Here is a 20,240-nt window from a genome sequence, read left to right as displayed (position 1 = left end):
TTCGCCGTGGTGGCCGAGGCCCCGCCCTGGAAAGGTGGGCCGGAGGACCCTGTCCAATCAGAGTCGGACAGCGAGGTACGTTTTCACCAAAGGCACCTCCCCCATGGAGAGAGACCAATAAAATCTCCGAGACTCTGTAAAAAAAAGGGTCCGGTCGAATTTGCTTCCACGGTGGCTGTAACTGGTCGAGTTTGCTTTCATGGTGGCTGTAAGCAGTCAGTTTTGTTTCACGGTGGCTGCTATGAGGAATTTTAAGGAAGGACAGAGCGACCGTGACCACCCTCCGTGGACCCCGATTGTTCACCACCCGAGCTCAACCACGAACCACGAGTCCCTACGTGGGACTGGGGACCGGACCAACGACCTTTGTCAGGTGCCGCATCGCGGAGCACGCCCTTCCTTCGACTGTCAGGTGCACCACCGAACTCTGACCCCCAGCTTGTGTCTCTCTCCACGGCTGCAAGGGTCCAATAAAGACTCTGGGTTTCTTTTCATTTTGTGTGTGTGTCTGCGTGTGGGCCCGTCTTGTAAGTAGAACTGAATATGTGTTTTTTGCTCATTGTAAATATTCCTTCTTGCATATTCGCGTTAAGTCTTGCTTTGTGTCTTTTTATTGTAAATAAACATTTGTAGAAATATTCTGAGTCCATTTCTGTCCCTTCTTGAATTGGTCCAGCATGGTTCAGATCTGAGTTTAGTCAGGTTATTATACCCGATAATCCGTTCATTCCAGCCGGCACGGCTTTGGCAGTTTCTGCTCGGCTGCACCCGAACCAGAGTTGATAGTCGGTAATTGGAACTCTACCGCAGTCGGTGGAGTGTCCCGGTTCGAGCAAGACGTGCTGAGGGCATGGTTTCCCTGGTAGTCGCAATCGCGAAGTTAATTAGGTAAATTTATTATAGACAAATAGACCCTACGCTACGCGGTTGAGATATTGGTGGCCACGGTCAGTTAAACAACCCGTTGGCTCGCGGAGTTATCCGAGCGACGGCCTACAATTCCGGGGAGTTTTGTGGGAGACGACGCAAGCTTTCCCCACCTCGTGGTCGTTCTCGCCACCGACCCCCGGCCCACAACAATATAAATACATCATGGGTCAGGGTCAGCTGGCCGATCAAAGCAGGGTTGCATCAAAGCGGGACGTCTTGGTACCCGATCATCACTGCAAGCGGTTACAAAGTGGCAATTCTAATTATTCCTCATTAATTGTGTAACACACCAGTACACAAACACCACACAAAATGCAACACACAAATGATGTCCTGGCGATGGTCTGCAATCTCTGATTGCTCTTTTTCTTGTTTATTTTGCCTGCCTAACTCCAGTATCGAACTGCGGAATCGCCATTGGAGCTTAAAGACCACGTGTCAAGTGGCTTCACCAAGCACTCCACAAAATGGTTGAATAAACTTTTATAAACTAAATTTTTAATTTTTGTTTGTACGAGTGGGGTATGCTTACAAATTGTAAGCAATAATGAACTGTGCTTCACCGTTGTCTCGGGTCGCTCACCTTTATTTTATTTTATTTTTTCTTCATTTATTTATATTTTAATTTACGAATGCTTTCCATAAGTTCTGTGATTTTTTTCTGGTATACCGGCTTCGATATCCATTGGCATGCGGAATTACTGTGCTTCCCCATTGTCTTGGGACACTCACCTTTATTTTTTTTCATTTATTTGTCTTCATTTATTTATATTTTCATCCACAGGTGCCTTCCTACAGTTCTGTGATTTTTTTTCCCCATGCAGCGAGTTTGACTTCCATCGACACGCAAAATTTCAGCTTTCTACGTCACCCAGAAGGTACTGAACTTTAATATTCATCCGTTTGTTAATCAGAGTCAAATGAATCAATTTGTGAATCAATTTGTGAATCATTCTCTCTTTCCCAGATCTCCAGTTCTTTCAACTTACATTCCCTCTCTCTTTCCTGGATCTCCAGTTCTTTAAGTTTGAATTCCCCTTTTATTTCATTTTCTTCCTCTTTATTCCGTATCTCATCTTCTTTTCACTGCGGCTCCAATTTTCACAATTCAATACTTTCAGACTTTTCATCCATTAACAATTGGAATGCTGATTTATCGAAATGCCTCTCATCCAAATGCTATTAGTTTAATGTAAAATGTTTGCATTGACACTCAACTTTTGTTTCTTCGGAACCTTTCTCCAATTATATAATGGGATTCTACTTTCTTTCCTTTTTTTTAATTAAAAGATTTTAGGTTCGGGTTAGTGTTTGGGGTGACAATTAGGATATTATCTTCTGGGTTGGGGTCATAGGATACGCGATGGGGTCATAGGATACGCGATTTCCGTTACACCGAATTTATTCCCATTATCCTGAAATTTTTCACCTAGTAATTAATTTTTAATCTAGTAATGTTCACCTAGTAAATAATTTTGTTGTAGGGAATTTTTGTCAAGTAAGCTATCATATTCCAAAGGATTATAATATTTATTTATAAGGTGAAAATTGCCCTTTTTAATTACACTCATGTGCAAAGTTTATCCTTTTCAAAGTATGCATTTACGTACAGGTAAAGTTAGTATGTAAGTTAACTTCAGTGTTTTTGTTTTTTTGGTGGTGATGTTTACTTCCACCACCAAAGGTGGATAGAGGTTTTGTATTCCACCCCTGTTTGTCTGTCTGTCTGGCTGTGAACAGGATATCTGAAAAAGTTATTGTATGGATTTAGATGAAACTTGATGGACATGTCGGGTGTGTGACATGGACAAATTCAATAGATTTTGGGGAAGATCTGAATCCAGATATAATAATTTTAAAAGTGATTATTTACAACTGAGAGATTGGGCCATGAACGATATATAGCAAAGTATTTCAAAAAGTTATGGACCGGTTACGGTAAAACTTGGTGGACGAGTTGGGTCGGTGACTAGAACAAGCCGGATTAGCGAATGTAGTCATAGTGTTGATGTGACTTGGAACAATGGCAGACAATTCAAATGGAGAGGATTTGAGTATCCAAGACAGGTCGGAAATGTAATTGATTGAATAGGTAGACAGAAGTCAAAATGGGTCTGCCGAACTTTGTACTCAAACCTGATCTGATTTTTGGATCAGATTTTGTCATAAATTGCTTGTAAAATTTCGGTTCCAAACAGTAATTACTGTAGTTCATGGAGTCTTCAACAAGTAGTACGATACTCGACTCGCAATAGTCCAAGACACGCCAACGTTTATAAATAAACTTGAAAGTATAAGTATATATAATTAGTTTAGAAGACATTTTACATGAACGTACTTGCACATGGATTACAGAACAGAGACAGAGCTCATTTACAAAAATAAACAAATCTCATACAGCAAATGGATGAAGCAAATGCTAGAAACTAATTTATTTAATGACTATGCATGTATTTACAATAGCTTTGTTATTGGTACAAATGAAATGATTGAACAAGCAAACATAGATAATAAGAACCCTTCAACTCAAAATAATAGTTAAACACAAAAAGACCTGAAATCCTTCACTTTCATAAATAATCAATCATAATAGTATTTGCCATTTCTCACAACCTCTGTGCAGAGAATTATAAACGTGGAACATTAAAGATACGTTGAAAAACACACACAGAAACTTGAACGGCACTCGCGAGAGCGCTATACCTCCGCCAGGCTGAACAGTTAACGTTTTGTATCTACTGATAGGATGAATCTGGATCCCGACCTGAACCAAAATCGAATCGGCTTGTTCTTGTCACCTCCCCAACTCATCCACCGAGTTTTGCCCGAATCCGTCCATGGCTGTTTGAGATATCATGCTCATAGACAGACAAACAGGTGTGAAAACATGACCTCCGTCCACCTTTTGTGGCGTAGGTAATGAAGAGAGAGACAGAGAGACAGAGACAGAGACAGAGACAGAGACAGAGACAGAGAGAGAGAGAGAGAGAGAGAGAGAGAGAGAGAGAGAGAGAGAGAGGTTGGAGAGAGAGAGAGAGAGAGAGAGAGAGAGAGAGAGAGAGAGAGAGAGAGAGAGAGAGAGAGAGAGAGAGAGAGAGAGAGAGAGAGAGAGAGAGAGAGAGAGAGAGAGAGAGAGAGAGAGAGAGAGAGAGAGAGAGAGAGAGAGAGAGAGAGAGAGAGAGAGAGAGAGAGAGAGAGAGAGAGAGAGAGAGAGAGAGAGAGAGAGAGAGGTTGGAGAGAGAGAGAGAGAGAGAGAGAGAGAGAGAGAGAGAGAGAGAGAGAGAGAGAGAGAGAGAGAGAGGTTGGAGAGAGAGAGAGAGGTTGGAGAGAGAGAGAGAGGTTGGAGAGAGAGAGAGAGATTGGAGAGAGAGAGAGATTGGAGAGAGAGAGAGAGGTTGGAGAGAGAGAGAGAGAGGTTGGAGAGAGAGAGAGAGGTTGGAGAGAGAGAGAGAGGTTGGAGAGAGAGAGAGAGGTTGGAGAGAGAGGTTGGAGAGAGAGAGAGAGGTTGGAGAGAGAGAGAGAGGTTGGAGAGAGAGAGAGAGGTTGGAGAGAGAGAGAGAGAGAGAGAGAGGTTGGAGAGAGAGAGAGAGGTTGGAGAGAGAGAGAGGTTGGAGAGAGAGAGAGAGAGGTTGGAGAGAGAGAGAGAGGTTGGAGAGAGAGAGAGAGAGGTTGGAGAGAGAGAGAGAGAGAGAGGTTGGAGAGAGAGAGAGGTTGGAGAGAGAGAGAGAGGTTGGAGAGAGAGAGAGAGGTTGGAGAGAGAGGTTGGAGAGAGAGAGAGAGAGAGGTTGAGAGAGAGAGAGAGGTTGGAGAGAGAGAGAGAGGTTGGAGAGAGAGAGAGAGGTTGGAGAGAGAGAGAGAGAGGTTGGAGAGAGAGAGAGAGAGGTTGGAGAGAGAGAGAGAGAGGTTGGAGAGAGAGAGAGAGAGGTTGGAGAGAGAGAGAGAAGTTGGAGAGAGAGAGAGAGGTTGGAGAGAGAGAGAGAGGTTGGAGAGAGAGAGAGAGGTTGGAGAGAGAGAGAGAGATTGGAGAGAGAGAGAGAGAGGGTGGAGAGAGAGAGAGGTTGGAGAGAGAGAGAGAGGGTGGAGAGAGAGAGAGAGATTGGAGAGAGAGTGAGAGACTGGAGAGAGAGAGAGAGAGATTGGAGAGAGAGAGAGAGGATGGAGAGAGAGAGAGAGGGTTGGAGAGAGAGAGAGAGTTGGAGAGAGAGAGAGAGGGTGGAGAGAGAGAGAGAGATTGGAGAGAGAGAGAGAGATTGGAGAGAGAGAGAGAGAGATTGGAGAGAGAGAGAGAGGTTGGAGAGAGAGAGAGAGGTTGGAGAGAGAGAGAGGTTGGAGAGAGAGAGAGATTGGAGAGAGAGAGAGAGGTTGGAGAGAGAGAGAGAGGGTTGGAGAGAGAGAGAGAGGTTGGAGAGAGAGAGAGAGGTTGGAGAGAGAGAGAGAGAGGTTGGAGAGAGAGAGAGAGGTTGGAGAGAGAGAGAGAGGTTGGAGAGAGAGAGAGAGGGTTGGAGAGAGAGAGAGAGGTTGGAGAGAGAGAGAGAGGTTGGAGAGAGAGAGAGAGGTTGGAGAGAGAGAGAGAGAGGTTGGAGAGAGAGAGAGAGGTTGGAGAGAGAGAGAGAGGTTGGAGAGAGAGAGAGAGGTTGGAGAGAGAGAGAGAGAGGTTGGAGAGAGAGAGAGAGGTTGGAGAGAGAGAGAGAGGTTGGAGAGAGAGAGAGAGGTTGGAGAGAGAGAGAGAGAGGTTGGAGAGAGAGAGAGAGGTTGGAGAGAGAGAGAGAGAGGTTGGAGAGAGAGAGAGGTTGGAGAGAGAGAGAGAGGTTGGAGAGAGAGAGAGAGGTTGGAGAGAGAGAGAGAGGTTGGAGAGAGAGAGAGAGAGGTTGGAGAGAGAGAGAGAGGTTGGAGAGAGAGAGAGAGGTTGGAGAGAGAGAGAGAGAGAGTTGGAGAGAGAGAGAGAGAGGTTGGAGAGAGAGAGAGAGAGGTTGGAGAGAGAGAGAGAGAGGTTGGAGAGAGAGAGAGAGGTTGGAGAGAGAGAGAGGTTGGAGAGAGAGAGAGAGGTTGGAGAGAGAGAGAGAGGGTGGAGAGGGAGAGAGAGGTTGGAGAGAGAGAGAGAGGTTGGAGAGAGAGAGGGAGGGTGGTGAGAGGGAGAGAGGTTGGAGAGAGAGAGGGTGGAGAGAGAGAGAGAGGGGGGAGAGAGAGAGAGAGGTGGGAGAGAGAGAGAGAGGTGGGAGAGAGAGAGAGAGGGTGGAGAGAGAGAGAGAGGGTGGAGAGAGAGAGAGAGGTTGGAGAGAGAGAGAGAGGTTGGAGAGAGAGAGAGAGAGGTTGGAGAGAGAGAGAGAGAGAGAGAGAGGTTGGAGAGAGAGAGAGAGAGGTTGGAGAGAGAGAGAGAGAGAGAGAGAGAGAGAGAGAGAGAGAGAGAGAGAGAGAGAGAGAGAGAGAGAGAGAGAGAGGTTGGAGAGAGAGAGAGAGGTTGGAGAGAGAGAGAGGTTGGAGAGAGAGAGAGAGAGTTGGAGAGAGAGAGAGAGGTTGGAGAGAGAGAGAGAGAGAGGTTGGAGAGAGAGAGAGAGGAGAGAGAGGTTGGAGAGAGAGAGAGGTTGGAGAGAGAGAGAGAGGTTGGAGAGAGAGAGAGAGGTTGGAGAGAGAGAGAGAGGAGAGGTTGGAGAGAGAGAGAGAGGTTGGAGAGAGAGAGAGAGAGAGAGGTTGGAGAGAGAGAGAGAGTTGGAGAGAGAGAGAGAGAGGTTGGAGAGAGAGAGAGAGGGTTGGAGAGAGAGAGAGAGAGAGGTTGGAGAGAGAGAGAGAGGCTGGAGAGAGAGAGAGAGGTTGGAGAGAGAGAGAGGTTGGAGAGAGAGAGAGGTTGGAGAGAGAGAGAGAGGTTGGAGAGAGAGAGAGAGAGGTTGGAGAGAGAGAGAGAGAGGTTGGAGAGAGAGAGAGAGGTTGGAGAGAGAGAGAGAGGTTGGAGAGAGAGAGAGGTTGAGAGAGAGAGAGAGGTTGGAGAGAGAGAGAGAGGTTGAGAGAGAGAGAGAGAGGTTGGAGAGAGAGGAGAGAGAGAGAGAGAGAGAGAGAGAGAGAGAGAGAGAGAGAGAGAGAGAGAGAGAGAGAGAGAGAGAGAGAGAGAGAGAGAGAGAGAGAGAGAGAGAGAGAGAGAGAGAGAGAGAGAGAGAGAGAGAGAGAGAGAGAGAGAGAGAGAGAGAGAGAGAGAGAGAGAGAGAGAGAGAGAGAGAGAGAGAGAGAGAGAGAGAGAGAGAGAGAGAGAGAGAGAGAGAGAGAGAGAGAGAGAGAGAGAGAGAGAGAGAGAGAGAGAGAGAGAGAGAGAGAGAGAGAGAGAGAGAGAGAGAGAGAGAGAGAGAGAGAGAGAGAGAGAGAGAGAGAGAGAGAGAGAGAGAGAGAGAGAGAGAGAGAGAGAGAGAGAGAGAGAGAGAGAGAGAGAGAGAGAGAGAGAGAGAGAGAGAGAGAGAGAGAGAGAGAGAGAGAGAGAGAGAGAGAGAGAGAGAGAGAGAGAGAGAGAGAGAGAGAGAGAGAGAGAGAGAGAGAGAGAGAGAGAGAGAGAGAGAGAGAGAGAGAGAGAGAGAGAGAGAGAGAGATCCTTTTAAATGTTCATTTTTTCTTCCAATTGAATCAAGCTTGCTGATTGTAGCTTTAATTCGAACATATTGGCAGCACAAAGATTAGGTAATGAGACAGACTTAGCTTAAATTTCCTCAGGTGAAACATAGTGTTGTTGCTCCTCCTCGCCTTGGGACACTTCCCTGCTGTGCCCTCTTCGGCCATACCACGGTGGAAAGGTCACCAATGTGTTGCAAGATCATCTGGATGTCATCCTGGTACCACACCGGTCAAGCTTTTTGCTTTTGAGCTATCAAACCCATGGCCACTTTCAAGTGCTTCCAGCTACGGTTAACCTGGTCTGCTCCATTGTCACTGGATCGCCAATATCGAGATGGCTCCTGGAATCTGTCTTCACAGGAAGTCGGTCATCAATCGTTGGCATCATCCAAACATTACATCCCCATCTTACCTACCTGTCTAGCTGTCTCTATCATTGTGGGGGTATTGGGCAAATGGCATGTGAGACCACATCTGAGCACTCTCGCACAAATGGCAAATGAGGTGGAGGCCTTCAGCACCCCCCCCCCCCTTGTGTCATCCCCAATCACATCCGAAAGTAAAAGCCATTTCATCATGGCTTTGAAACAACGATTGAGCTTCCGACTACTTTCATTCTGTTCGGATCTGGTACACGATTAGTTCAGATTGTTATTGTTGCAATAGTTGTGTTTCCTGGTGGTTTACTTTTGGTTTGTTGGACACATAGTCGAGGCTTGTGGAGGAGCTAGTATACTGAACGGATCAGGACATAACAGGATGCAAAAGTAACAGCAGAAAGGGGGGGACACCAACAGCAAAGCAGAAGGCCAAGATAGAGGGAGACTTGAAAAAGCAAAGGGTGTGGGGAGTAATGGTGGCAGGAGAGGATGCATGGGGTGGACAAGATGGACACATAAGGAAAGTCCAAGGAGGGAAAACCTGAAATTTGGGATTGGGTTGGGTTAACGAGGGTAGAAAAGATCATGGTTTTGGATTGGGAACGATCTGAGATGGTGGCAAACAGCTGTCTTGAAGACCTGGAGGGAAGAATGAGATCGAAGAGAACTTTACTTATATTTTAGTTTTTGTATGGTAAGGTTCAGCCAAACACAATCTAGGTGAGACAAAAGTTTCCGCAATCTCATACAGCGAACGCGTGAAGCAAATGCTACAAGTCCACACCTATGTGCAAAATCGATATATCAGATCATTCCCTCCGAACTCGCAACAATATCCTCCCCCGTGCCTCTGGTGTGAAAGGAGAAACACACTTGTTTGGTGGAAGTGTGCCACAGTCCATTCATTCCAAGTAAACTGCCATTCTCATTATATTGCATGAAAGACACGTGATTATAATTGGTCTATTATGATGTGACTAATCCTATTTTATGCTTTGGTGCTTTCATGGCACTGCCAAGGTTTATCGTAATTACAGAATAACTTTGTGCCACCAAATTATGTGCAGATAGAAGGGACATTTGGTGCGGTTGTGTCACGGTTTCGGGGAGGGCATTTGATGCGATGCTTTTCACGGGCAATCTTTCGTGTGACCCTCAGAGACTTTACAGGTCAACACTGCATGGATCATGTTCTCCTGCACATGGCAACTACGAGCATAAAAATCCCATTCCTTACATGGCAAACATTAACCACCATTGACAACCACAGTATGACCTACAGATGCGATGGAGAGACTTGTTTCACAGACTCAGTGGCGTAACGGGAGAGCGTCCGCTCTGGGTCTGGGAGGTCGGTGGTTCGACCTCTGGCCGAATCGTACCAAAGACCATTAAAGTGATATGTGCTTGATGTTCAGCATTTTAAAAAGGATACAGTATGGCCAGACGACCATAGGTTGGCAACCATTGCACAGGCCTGATGGGCCGAATGGTCTCCTCTTCTGTTGAAGTTCCTTGAAAAGGGAACTCATGTTATTATTATTATTATTATTATTATTATTTTTATTGACAGTTTCAGAGAAATATCTAAAAAGTTATACGAATGACATAATCACGACGCACGAAGAAAAGCCAAAATTTTATTTCAATGTATGTTACGTTAAGTATTAGAAAAATACTTTTATGACTAATTATGTTCATACATGTTGAAAAACAAAAGCACAAAAAGACGTTGGTGGTTCTTGGGGTATTGTGAATATCTCATTGGAAGTATGCCTGGTGTTGGCTTAATGGTTAGAGTGGTGGGCTTAGGATCTGAGGATCCTAAGTTCAAAGCCCACTCGGCTGTTGAATTAATACCAGGTGGGGTTGACTCTGCCTGTCATCCTTCCGAGGTCGGCAAAATGAGTGCCAGCATGCTGGTATCCTGTGTCGGAGTGGCGACCCGTCCAGAATTGTACCCAATAGCCAAGGAGACTGCTTAGGCAGCACCAACGCTCTACACAGAGTATGGTCCCAGTGGATGGATGGATTGGAAGTAATTTTTGAACGTCCATGTATAAGCCATAAATTGGAGAAAGTCACCAATGCCAGCCAGAGAAAAAAAAAAACCTTTGGCAAAACGGTAGGGATTTCCCTGTGACCTTCACTCATGTAAATTTGTGAGTATAGCATCAGTAACTGAGCGCAAACACCGGTCGAGTTCAATCAGACACTCATTGTGACAATGGACCAAAAATGACATTCAACGAACTTAACCTGTGAAGGAGTGATTTGTGTTGCTTCACTCCGAAACGAAGCTGGGTTCGAATCCTGATAGAATCCAAATGTTTAATTGGTCATCCTTCATCAGCAGAGAGTTATATCATGGAGTGCCTTTATACCTCCGCCACCGATGGTGGAAGGAGATGATGTTTCCGCCCTGTTTGTTTTGGCTGTCTCTCTGTGAGCGGGATATCTCAAAACGGTATTGGACGGATTTGGACAACACTTGGTTGTCACCTTGGGTGTGTGACAAGAGCAAGCTGATTCGATTTTGCAAAAGGTACACGGATCTATATCCGACCTATCAGTTGAGTACAAAACATAAACCTTTCAGCCTGGCGGAGGTATGCGCTCCGCCAAATGCCGTTCTAGTTTCAGATGGGACGACACTCGCAGCTGGCAAGATGGCCGAAAGGTAAGCACACTCACCTCAAATTTGTCTAGCCTCGGCTTGAATCTCGACCCGACTATAAACTGTCATCCTGCTGATTTGTTGGCAGGATGAGGCATCGATGAGTGTGATGGACTTTAAATTGGGCATCTTGTCTGCCGACATTAGCTGCTGGATGCTAAAGATCTCACGGGGTCTTTCACAAGCATCGGCGAGTTATCAACAGGACCCTGAACAAATGACAAATCCCTGCTCTGACTACCGTTGGGAAAGCAAAGGCAAACTATCCACTGTAATGTTTACCATGAAACTGCTTTGGCAGCACTCCTACCATAAGGCAGATCCCCACGACTACGAGATACTTATCTCATTCAGTTTAAAAACTATATTATTTCTGCTGCCACTACCTTTCCACGGAGACCACATAGGACTCTGAGTGAAAGACCCCTCACTGCCTTACAACTATTCTAACAAGAGAAAGATGTCATAATATTACACTGCTATCAACCAGGAGAAAAACTCCATGAAAATCAGGAAGGATGACATTTTGGGAAACCGAGCACTTCCAAGTCAGATACAATCCAGACTTGAACATATACCGATGTTTTGTCATCATTTATGGTCAAAATAAAGAAATGTTCTTTTATTTCGAACACTGCCGGTGGAGAACAGCCACCTCAGAAAATGTGGACACTTTTAAATGAAAGAAACATCTTGAGGATGAAATGTAATGGCCTACAAAGACTAAACAATCATTTTGATACAGAAATGTTCAATCGACAAATAAAGATTTCAAAAACGTAAATTCTGTTTCAGTAAACTTTCACATGAAGATTGACATGCAAGGACAGATTTGGAGCTACCACTCTCCTGTTACCTCCTGAGTTTCCAGCTCTCCAGCCCTGACCAGCACAAACTTGCCAAAGTCCCAACACTGCGCACACCTCCACTCCTTCATCTCCTTGCCTTTTCTCTCACTAGTGGAATCTTCTTTCTGTGTTCGTCATATCCTATCTCTGCTTTCTTCAGTGCTTCAAGATAGCATCAGAATGCCATGTCATGCCATCTTGACATTTTTCCATTGTGAATATGTATGGATCATATCAACACCTGCTGACCAACCAGCCCCACCACTCCTCACCCTTCCCCAGACGTGCCATCCCGTGGCCATATCTTTCACTTTCCAATTCCTACCCTTTTTGACAGATTCTATCTTTTTCCATTCACTCTACGTCCATCCATTCTTCACTGCCCCACTCTCAGTATCATGAGCTTCCAGCCTTTGTCATCTTGTGTTTCAACCTTGAATAAGGGGGAAAAAAATGACCAACCTGAGTTTTATGTATTTTTTACTCTACCTAAGGCACATGAAGGGGCCGGCACACCTACTGTATTACATGCAGGACTAAGAGACAAATAGACACCAATACACTTCCACGTGGACTACTAGCACGTTGGCAGCCAGTTACAAATAATCATAGTACGTGGGTTTTTTTTGGATACACACAGTCGAGGCTTGTGGAAGAGCTAGTACAGTTCACTTATCAGATTAGGATGCAACAGGACAAAAAAAACAGCAGAGAGGGGGGGGGGGCACCAACAGCAGAGCCGCAGGCCAAGACAGAGGGAGGCAGACAAACAATGGGTGTGGGGAGGAATGAGGGGCAGGAGAGGATGCATGGGGTGGACAAGATGGATACAGAAAATGAGGCTCAGGAGGGATTGGGGTTGGAATGGGGGGTGGGGTTAACGAGGGTAAAAATGTTCATGGTCTTGGATTGGGAATGATGTGAGATGTGGTGAACAGCTGTCTTGAAAACCTGGAGGGAAGAATGAGATTGAGGAGGATGAAGTTGGTTCCATAGGTTTGGGGGGGTGGGGTGGAAGGACGAAGAAATGAGTGGAGGTGAGCAATGATCCTGGGTTTTGGGGTTACATGCATTGACTACTCTGAGGATATGAACCCTGCCTTACTACTGTCTTAACTCTCCTCTTTACTCTCAAGCTGTGGCCTCTGGTCTTGTCACTGTCCATTTTGCTGAAAAACTCATCTGAACAAATTTTGTCTGTATCCTTCATTATTTTCAGCCTCTCTATCAGATCCCCAGGCAATCATTTCTTTTAAACTTCAACCTCTGCTCGTAGCTTCGTCGAGCTAGCCCCGAATGTAGTTGCTCTATGCTGTACCATTTCAATGGCAGCTATGTCCTTCCTCAGATGGAAAACAAAACCACACAGGCCAACCCATTTAAGGAGAAAAGCCCTTCAAAGTGTTTTACACAAAACGTTGGTGAGGCCTTTGATGGTTGACCCAATAAAAAGCTGCATTCATATCAGCAGACGAGCTGTATATCCACAAAGTGTAAGAACTGCCTGAAAAGTGTGAACTGATGGTCTCTGAGTGCAATACTTAACTTTGCTCGTGACTGTTTACAGGGCAGACATATGGCACCCCTGTGGCATTCTCTAAGTTTATTATAAAAGCAAAACTGGAATAAATATTTAATATCTTTGAGCTGAAACATGTATGTGTACATATTTTGCTACTTTGTATAGAGACTGAGCATGCAGATAGTGTTATTCAGAAAGAGCTCCAGTTGTCTGGAATCACTTCCAGAATCAACAGATGATATTTGGAGACGTACCAAGTTAATTTCCATCATGACCTTTGGTTGCTGCTTGTTGCAGCAGAACAAATGCCTGTTTGAAGTCATAAGACAAGTTGTGGAATGTCATATTTCCAGCCTTTAATTTATCGACTGTGACTCGTGTGACTGACTTTAGAGGTCTATGCTCATTATCAACTTTCTTTGTGAATTGAGTAACGACAGTGTTGGTCACCTTTCCAAAATATAGGACATATACTTTGCTGCCCCCTACTGTTTGTGATGTGATCATCGTCAAATATAATGCAGAATAACCAACAACTTGTTGAATAGCATTCCAAATGGAGATTCCAGTGGTATCGAATGAAAAAATTATCTTCTGAAAATATTCTTTGATTTTGATTCCAAAAGGCATCACAAACAGCATTCCCTTATGAAAGTTTCTCATCAGGTCTGGGGATGTTGATCAATCAAAGGTGTGCAGCTTATTCACAATGCACTTCAGCATGCATGCATTCTGTTGCGATATGAAACATTCAAAAAATTATTCGGAATTTCTTATTCATCATGGTTCACTCTATTTGGATTCGATCATCAGCTGCAGCAGTGACATTGAAGGTTAACTCATCAGAAAGAGAAGCAGTCTCTGCCACCATAAAAATGAACACTTCTATCCTGCAGACCAGTGCAGCATTGTGAGCAGGTGCCTGCTTTTCAGAGGCTAAGTAAATTCTTTTAGTTTGCTATTTCGTATCCACATCGCATCGCCTTTAATTCATATATATTGGTGTGGATCTGGGATTCGAGGCTCGCCACAAGGGAAGCACTCGGGTCTCTCCTGGACGCCCTGTCCTGAGGCCGCCGGCAACAGATAACTCCACGCACTGGCGGGTTGTTAAGCAACCACGAATGCCGATTGGTACTGTCAATCCTGGCAAGGTTATGCTACTTCGCAAAATGCCTTGCCTGTGGATGGCCGCAACAAGTGAAATCTCGTGCCCTCAACGCACACCCAGATTACTGCTGAGCGATACAGTGAGTGTGTGCTGGCTAACAAGAGAAAATCATGTAGGGTAGAATTTCCTGGCGAACACCAACCTGCAGACTTTGCTGGACCAATGGAGGAAAAGACAGGACAAGCTGGGTACATTTATACACAACCAATTTATAATAATAAATGAAGTAAAGAGCATGCAAATATTTACAGACACACAATAAAGGACACAGTTTAGACTTATACTGATGTAAATAACTTCTACAATCTTAACTTTACTCTATACAAGACAGGCACCATCAGAAACATACCCCGAGGAAAGTTAGAGAGCAACACTGAAAGACGGAGGGGTTGATGACCTCTTTAGTACCTGGTGCTGCTGATGGGCCCATGCTTCCCAGTTGCAAAGGAGGGGGAGGAGGGAAGAAAACTGGGGGTAGCTTAGGTGCATGATTTGAGAAAGTGCGATGAGGTGCAATGGAATTCAGATGAGGTGCAGAGAAGGAAATATGGAAAGTGTGTATCTGTGGGGTTACTGAAAAGAACAGTTGTCAGGACTTGCCCTCACTGATTGCTCTATTGCATCCACAACAGACAAGACAGATTGCATGAAAAGATAACCTCCCAATCCATCCATACATTGGGACCAGACTGTGCAGAGCATCGGTGCTGCCAAAGCAGTCTCCTAGGCTACTGGGCACAATCCTGGACAGGTCACCACTCTGACACAGGATACCAGCAAGCTGGCACTCATTTTGCAAACCTCAAAAGGATGACAGAGTGAGTAAACCCCACCTGGTATTAATTCAACAGCCAAACAGGATTTGAACTCAGGACCTTAGGGTCCCAAGCCCACCACACTAACCATTAAGCCAACACCAGGCATATCTGCAATGAAGTGTGAGAAAGTCTGTAAGTGTAACTGTGAATAATCTGATAACTGTTATCGGTCTGACGCTTGGTTTTCTCACCCACCGAGAGCTCTGCTCCACATGCTTAACCCTGTCTTCCACCCCGGACTGTCGACCAAACCAAAAGTGTCTCTGTCCAGCAACCCAGAACTCAGAGAACTACTACGACTCCTTTGCAGAGTATTTTATAGATGTCTGGTGAGTGAAGAACCCAAATTCAGATCAGGACGGTTGGTCGACATTCCTCAGTGCCTCCATTGGTGCATGGACATTTTTCCAAGTATTAGCCCTGCTCCTATGAGGAACCGATGCCGAAAATGGCCCCGTTTCCCCCCGAATCCAGCCACACTTGGAGCTCTAAGGTTAAAATGGGGCGCTGGCTTCTGGGGGTGCTTTCTTGCCATGAATGTTATCTGCACACCAAATGGAGGTCATGATTGAGTGGAGTGCAAGGGCTATCCAGGCAATGTTGAGTGGATTCCAGCGCATACTTGCGCTTCAAGCTTCATTCCAAAACGTTCCAAACACAAGCATCTATAATGGTAGGTAGCGTCCATGGATCCTTGATATCTTCGAAGGACAGAGGTGGGCGTCCAGGGTGGTGACTGTGGCTGCGGAGTTCGTAGTGGTTGTTTGATGGATGAAGAATAAAAATAACAATGAAAAATTACACCACATTACAATGCCACAATACGACACCACAATCCTCTTGTGGTTTAGCATCACAATATCTTTTGACGTTGTTCCATCACAATCCCACAACAAAAGTAAAATGTCAAATGATGTCGTGATGGTCATGCGTAAGAGGATTGTGGTGCCATTCCTCCCTTGTTTGCTTCTTTTTTTTTTTTAGATTTCATCCCTCTATGTTTCAAAAAATTTTAATGTTTTTTTTTCTTGTATGAAGATGTTCTCCTGATTTACAAATTTTGTCATACAAACTTTATCGACATGCTCACATTGTATTTTTGCTGTACATACTTTATACACGATCTAACATTCTAAAGAGTTAGATCTAACCTTATAACCGAGATCTAACCTTATAACATTCTAAAGATCTAACCTTATAGAGATATATGTGTGTTGTTGCTGTCTATTGGCCCCGTGACTGCCTTGCACAGACAGGGTGACAGGACTGATTATATTCCATTGTGAACCACAGCCACATAGGTCTGATTGGCCCTTGGACAAATGTGTCCAGCAGCCCGCCTCCATCAGGCTGATTGACAGTTGTCGTCCCGCCCACCCCAATGGTCCCTTCCTATTCCTTTGCAAAGGAATGCAGTTTTGCGTACTTTTCATGGAATCCTTTCCAGCTATTAAAATTCCGATCAATTTGCGCTCTCCCACTATAAAATGAAGTAGATTGGTGTTTAAACCAAGTTCGTAGCTTAAACCAGTATTGAGTTGAGCTGTCAGAAAAGAATAAGAATAATGACAAATGAGCACTTTTGGGTTTCTCATTTTTCTTGTTCAGCGATGATGTCCCAAATTTTAAGTGTTATCAGATGGGAGAATTCTCGGCAGATGAGGGGAAGGTAAGTTATAGGTTTCTAAGTTTTATATTGGTGTATTTTCGTCGAGGATTTATGTTGTTTGAGCCAATGGAGTGTCCAGGCCATCGGCCATCCCGACATAACAAGTCTCCTGACTTCTTGATATATATATATATATATATATATATATATATATATATATATATATATGTATATATATATATATATATATATATATATATATATATATATATATACTGTATATGTAAATGTATTGTGGTTTCAGGGTCGACATGGGTAGTGGGGTTCACGAGGCATCTCTCAGATCCACTTGCCTGACCTCCCAACCTGAGGCTGCAAACCACAGATAACTCTGCGAATGACAGGTTATGCAACCACATACACTGATTGAGACAATTAAATCCGGTAGGGTCCTCACGTCCACAGTCATGTAACCTTGCTCTATGACTTATTTACTACAACTGGATAACCACGCTCTCGACTCCATACCCTACCTACTTATTACATACAGCCGAGCGAAACCATTGGTGTGAATCGGTGACCTCATGGAGCATATTGATTGGGTGCCTTCCCATCTATGGATTATGTACATGCAATGCCAAACCAATGAAGGAAAAGACAACCCGGCAGATTTGAAAGAGTTTACCAAAGTTCAACGAAAGGCACATATTTACAGGCACAGTTGAAAAGAACTTATTTTCAATCACAATTCATAAGGCATATGCAGAGATTAGAAACACAAGAAAAGCTTACCCATATCAGAGAAGATCCCCTTACACATTCTCAGTTATCTAAGGATGGACAGGCATGCCACACAATCACATGGGGAAAGTAGTGAGGAAGAGAGAGAGAGGGAGATGAAGATCGGGGCTTGGTGTTCACCAAAGTGAAAGTGAAGGGTATGGAATGGAGAGAAGGAAGGGAAATGCAACGCGGATGTCAGTGCAGTGTCAGGAATGTCGTGTTTGTGTTCTGGAGCTGCCGCGGCTGATGACCGCATGCTGCGTCTGCCCTCAGAACCCCTTTGGTCAGCCTGGTGTCCACACACTTGTCCAATCAATAACTCGTAATGCCACAGTCATCCAACAGCTTGTGATTCATCCGACCGCAGACCACAGACTGAGCGATGATTGATGAATCACTGATTATTGCAGATCCCAGACTGACAACTGTTCGTTCACTCTCTCGTCTTTTATTGAGCCTGGAGCGAGGTGTGGCAAAGGCTCTTGAGGCCCCCTCTTACCCGCTCGTGTCGCATCTCCATTGGCCCAGCGGGACGGCTCTGACACATTTGTGCGCCTGAGCCACACCTGAGAGCACAGTGTTCGTGTTTCCAACAGAAGTAGCATTAGTGTTTCTGCCAATCGTGGCATTAGTGTTTCTAACAGTTGTGGTGTTGGCATTTATCATTAGTTTTGAACACATGGGCATTGCCTTGCCTGCTGATGGTACTGGCAGCGCTAATGTCACCAGGGACTTTCACCACACTACAGGGACTTTCAGGAAGGAAAGTAGGGAATTTGCAGTTGAAGGAGGTGGGTTTGGGGTGGATTAATGGGGGAAGAAAAGATCATGATTTTGGATGGGGGAAGAAAGACAAGAGACGGTGATGAACAACTGTTTCGAAGACCTGCAGGGAAGAGTGAGATTGAAGAGAGTGTGGGAGTTTGTTCCAGAGGCTAGAAAAAAAGAGGAATGAAAGAGTTAAGGTGAGCAGTGATTCTTGATTTTGGTAGTTTTACCAGAAGGGGATTGTTGGCAGACCTTGAGCGCCCTGCAGAAGTATAGGGGGGACAGATCACAGACAGAGCAAAGGGGGGGGGGCGAGGCTAGAGAGGAGACTTTAGAAGACAGAAAGACCACCGACCTGCCTGTGGTGAGAGAGTGAGAGACCCAAAGACTCAGCTTCATTACGGGAGATACCAATAATCCTAAAAGCCTTGGTCTCCACATTGTGAAGCCAAGAAAGGTATGAGGCGAAAGTATCATCCCAGAGGGGAGAGCAGTACTCCATCAGGCTGCGGACAGAAGCTTTGTATGTGGTCAGGAGCTCAGGTGGGCCGAGGAAGGACTTTGCATGACGGAGGATTCCCAGTCGGCGACTGGCTTTGGAGGCCAGCTTGGAAATGTGGCTTTCCCAGGAAAGATCATGGCAGATAGTGAGACCCAGAAGCTTGAATGAAATGACTTCTTCAAGAGGATTGTTGAGAGAGTCGATGGGGTGTTTTCCAGATGGTACTTTTGGCGAGACATCGTGGGAGTGTGACATTTGTCCGGGTTGAAAGACATGTTCCACGTGTTGGATCAGCTTGTGATTTTATCCAGATCTCCAGAGAGTGAAGAGGCTGCTGCTTGCCGATCTGAGGGATGACAGATGGTACGGCAGAGGGCAGAGTCATCAGCAAGGAGATCAGTGAACAAGTGTTGCAAAGTGTGATTTTTAAAATTTGTCGTTCAGAGATTTGTTTAAATACATTGGAAGATGGATGGAATGCAGAAGAATTGACAAAGTGATGAAAGGAAGCTTCGTAAGGGATGGAATTTTTCAACAAGGAATGAAATAAAGGTAGAAAATAACTCAGGTGTTTGAAGAACAAGAAGAGCACAGCAGAGATAAGTCGAAACATTTGAAGAGACGGTTTTTTGGGTTTTTTTTTTTGAAGATTAGGGAAGAGTAAGCAGAGTAAAGGAAGAGATTGAAGAAAAAGTCGTGAATGTGAGTGGTGATCAAAGTGGGATTTGAAATGTGGAAGGCAAGGAAAAATGAGGAAGAAGAGTCCGTACAGGAAGTCACATGGTTTCATGAGGGAAAGGAGAGAAGGGAAAATATTATTATCATCATTTAAAAAAATATTTAAGGCATGAAAGAGCGGTATCGTTGGAAGGAATCGAGGGAGTGATGGAGCGATAGTGGGTGAAAAAAAAAACTGAAGGCGATAGGGAGAAAATACAACAAACACATGGTGCACACAGACGGGAAGAAGGGTAGGCCTCAATGAAACCCCAAGATGAAAAGACGATGAAAACTGAACAACAGCACAAGTTTTAACACAAGACCAAACTAGAAACACACAGTAAACACAGAGATAACAAAACAACATGAAAAACGTGACAAAAACAACCAGAAAATGTATCTTTGACAAAGTTGGCAGAGACCCCGAAGAAGAACCGCCACCGTCGCTCAACAACCAGAACCAGCTTTACAGGGTTTGAAAGGTAAAGGGTGAAAGTTTTTCGGGAATCATGGGGGAATAGAGTTTCGGGAGTGAAAGGATGAGGTACTTGAATGGATGGAAAGTTGAAGGCAGGATGGACGGACGCATGGCGGAGGGATGGATGGGTGTATTGAAAGTGGGAAATCTCCAGAAGGTGAGAAATCACAATGGGGATGGAACATGCTTATACTCACAACACATTTTTTCCCCCATCCCTCATACGAGGGGAAGGTACCTGAATAAGCACATTTACTTATGAAATAACGAACTGGGGAATCCTTTTATGTTGAATGCCCCAGCCCGGGGTCCCTTTCCATAACCGCAACAGTGTACATGTATATGTATATTCCATAGAATGAATAGGCTTATTGTGTTTGTTTATTTTTTGCTGTCTTTCCAACAATTATCTCTTAAACTACTCGACCGAGGATCATAAAACC

At 44.8% G+C, this 20,240-nt stretch overlaps 2 long non-coding RNA genes across 4 annotated transcripts in view; one reads left to right on the top strand and one right to left on the bottom strand.

The window, feature by feature from the left end:
• LOC147035117 (uncharacterized) overlaps positions 1 to 20,240 on the bottom strand; it is a 63,268-nt gene that overhangs the window by 17,928 nt on the left and 25,100 nt on the right. The window lies entirely within an intron of this gene.
• LOC147035118 (uncharacterized) overlaps positions 1 to 20,240 on the top strand; it is a 167,704-nt gene that overhangs the window by 132,521 nt on the left and 14,943 nt on the right. For all 3 annotated transcript variants that reach the window (XR_015061386.1, XR_015061387.1, XR_015061388.1), the window contains exon 3: positions 1,715 to 1,808. This is a non-coding gene — a long non-coding RNA (uncharacterized LOC147035118). The remainder of the gene's footprint in view (positions 1 to 1,714; positions 1,809 to 20,240) is intronic.

This window comes from Eptatretus burgeri, chromosome 1 (genome assembly GCF_056783735.1).
Source record: "Eptatretus burgeri isolate ZD-2024b chromosome 1, Ebu_testis_v1, whole genome shotgun sequence".
Lineage (NCBI taxonomy): Eukaryota > Metazoa > Chordata > Myxini > Myxiniformes > Myxinidae > Eptatretus > Eptatretus burgeri.
This window is presented reverse-complemented; position numbering and strand designations above follow the sequence as displayed.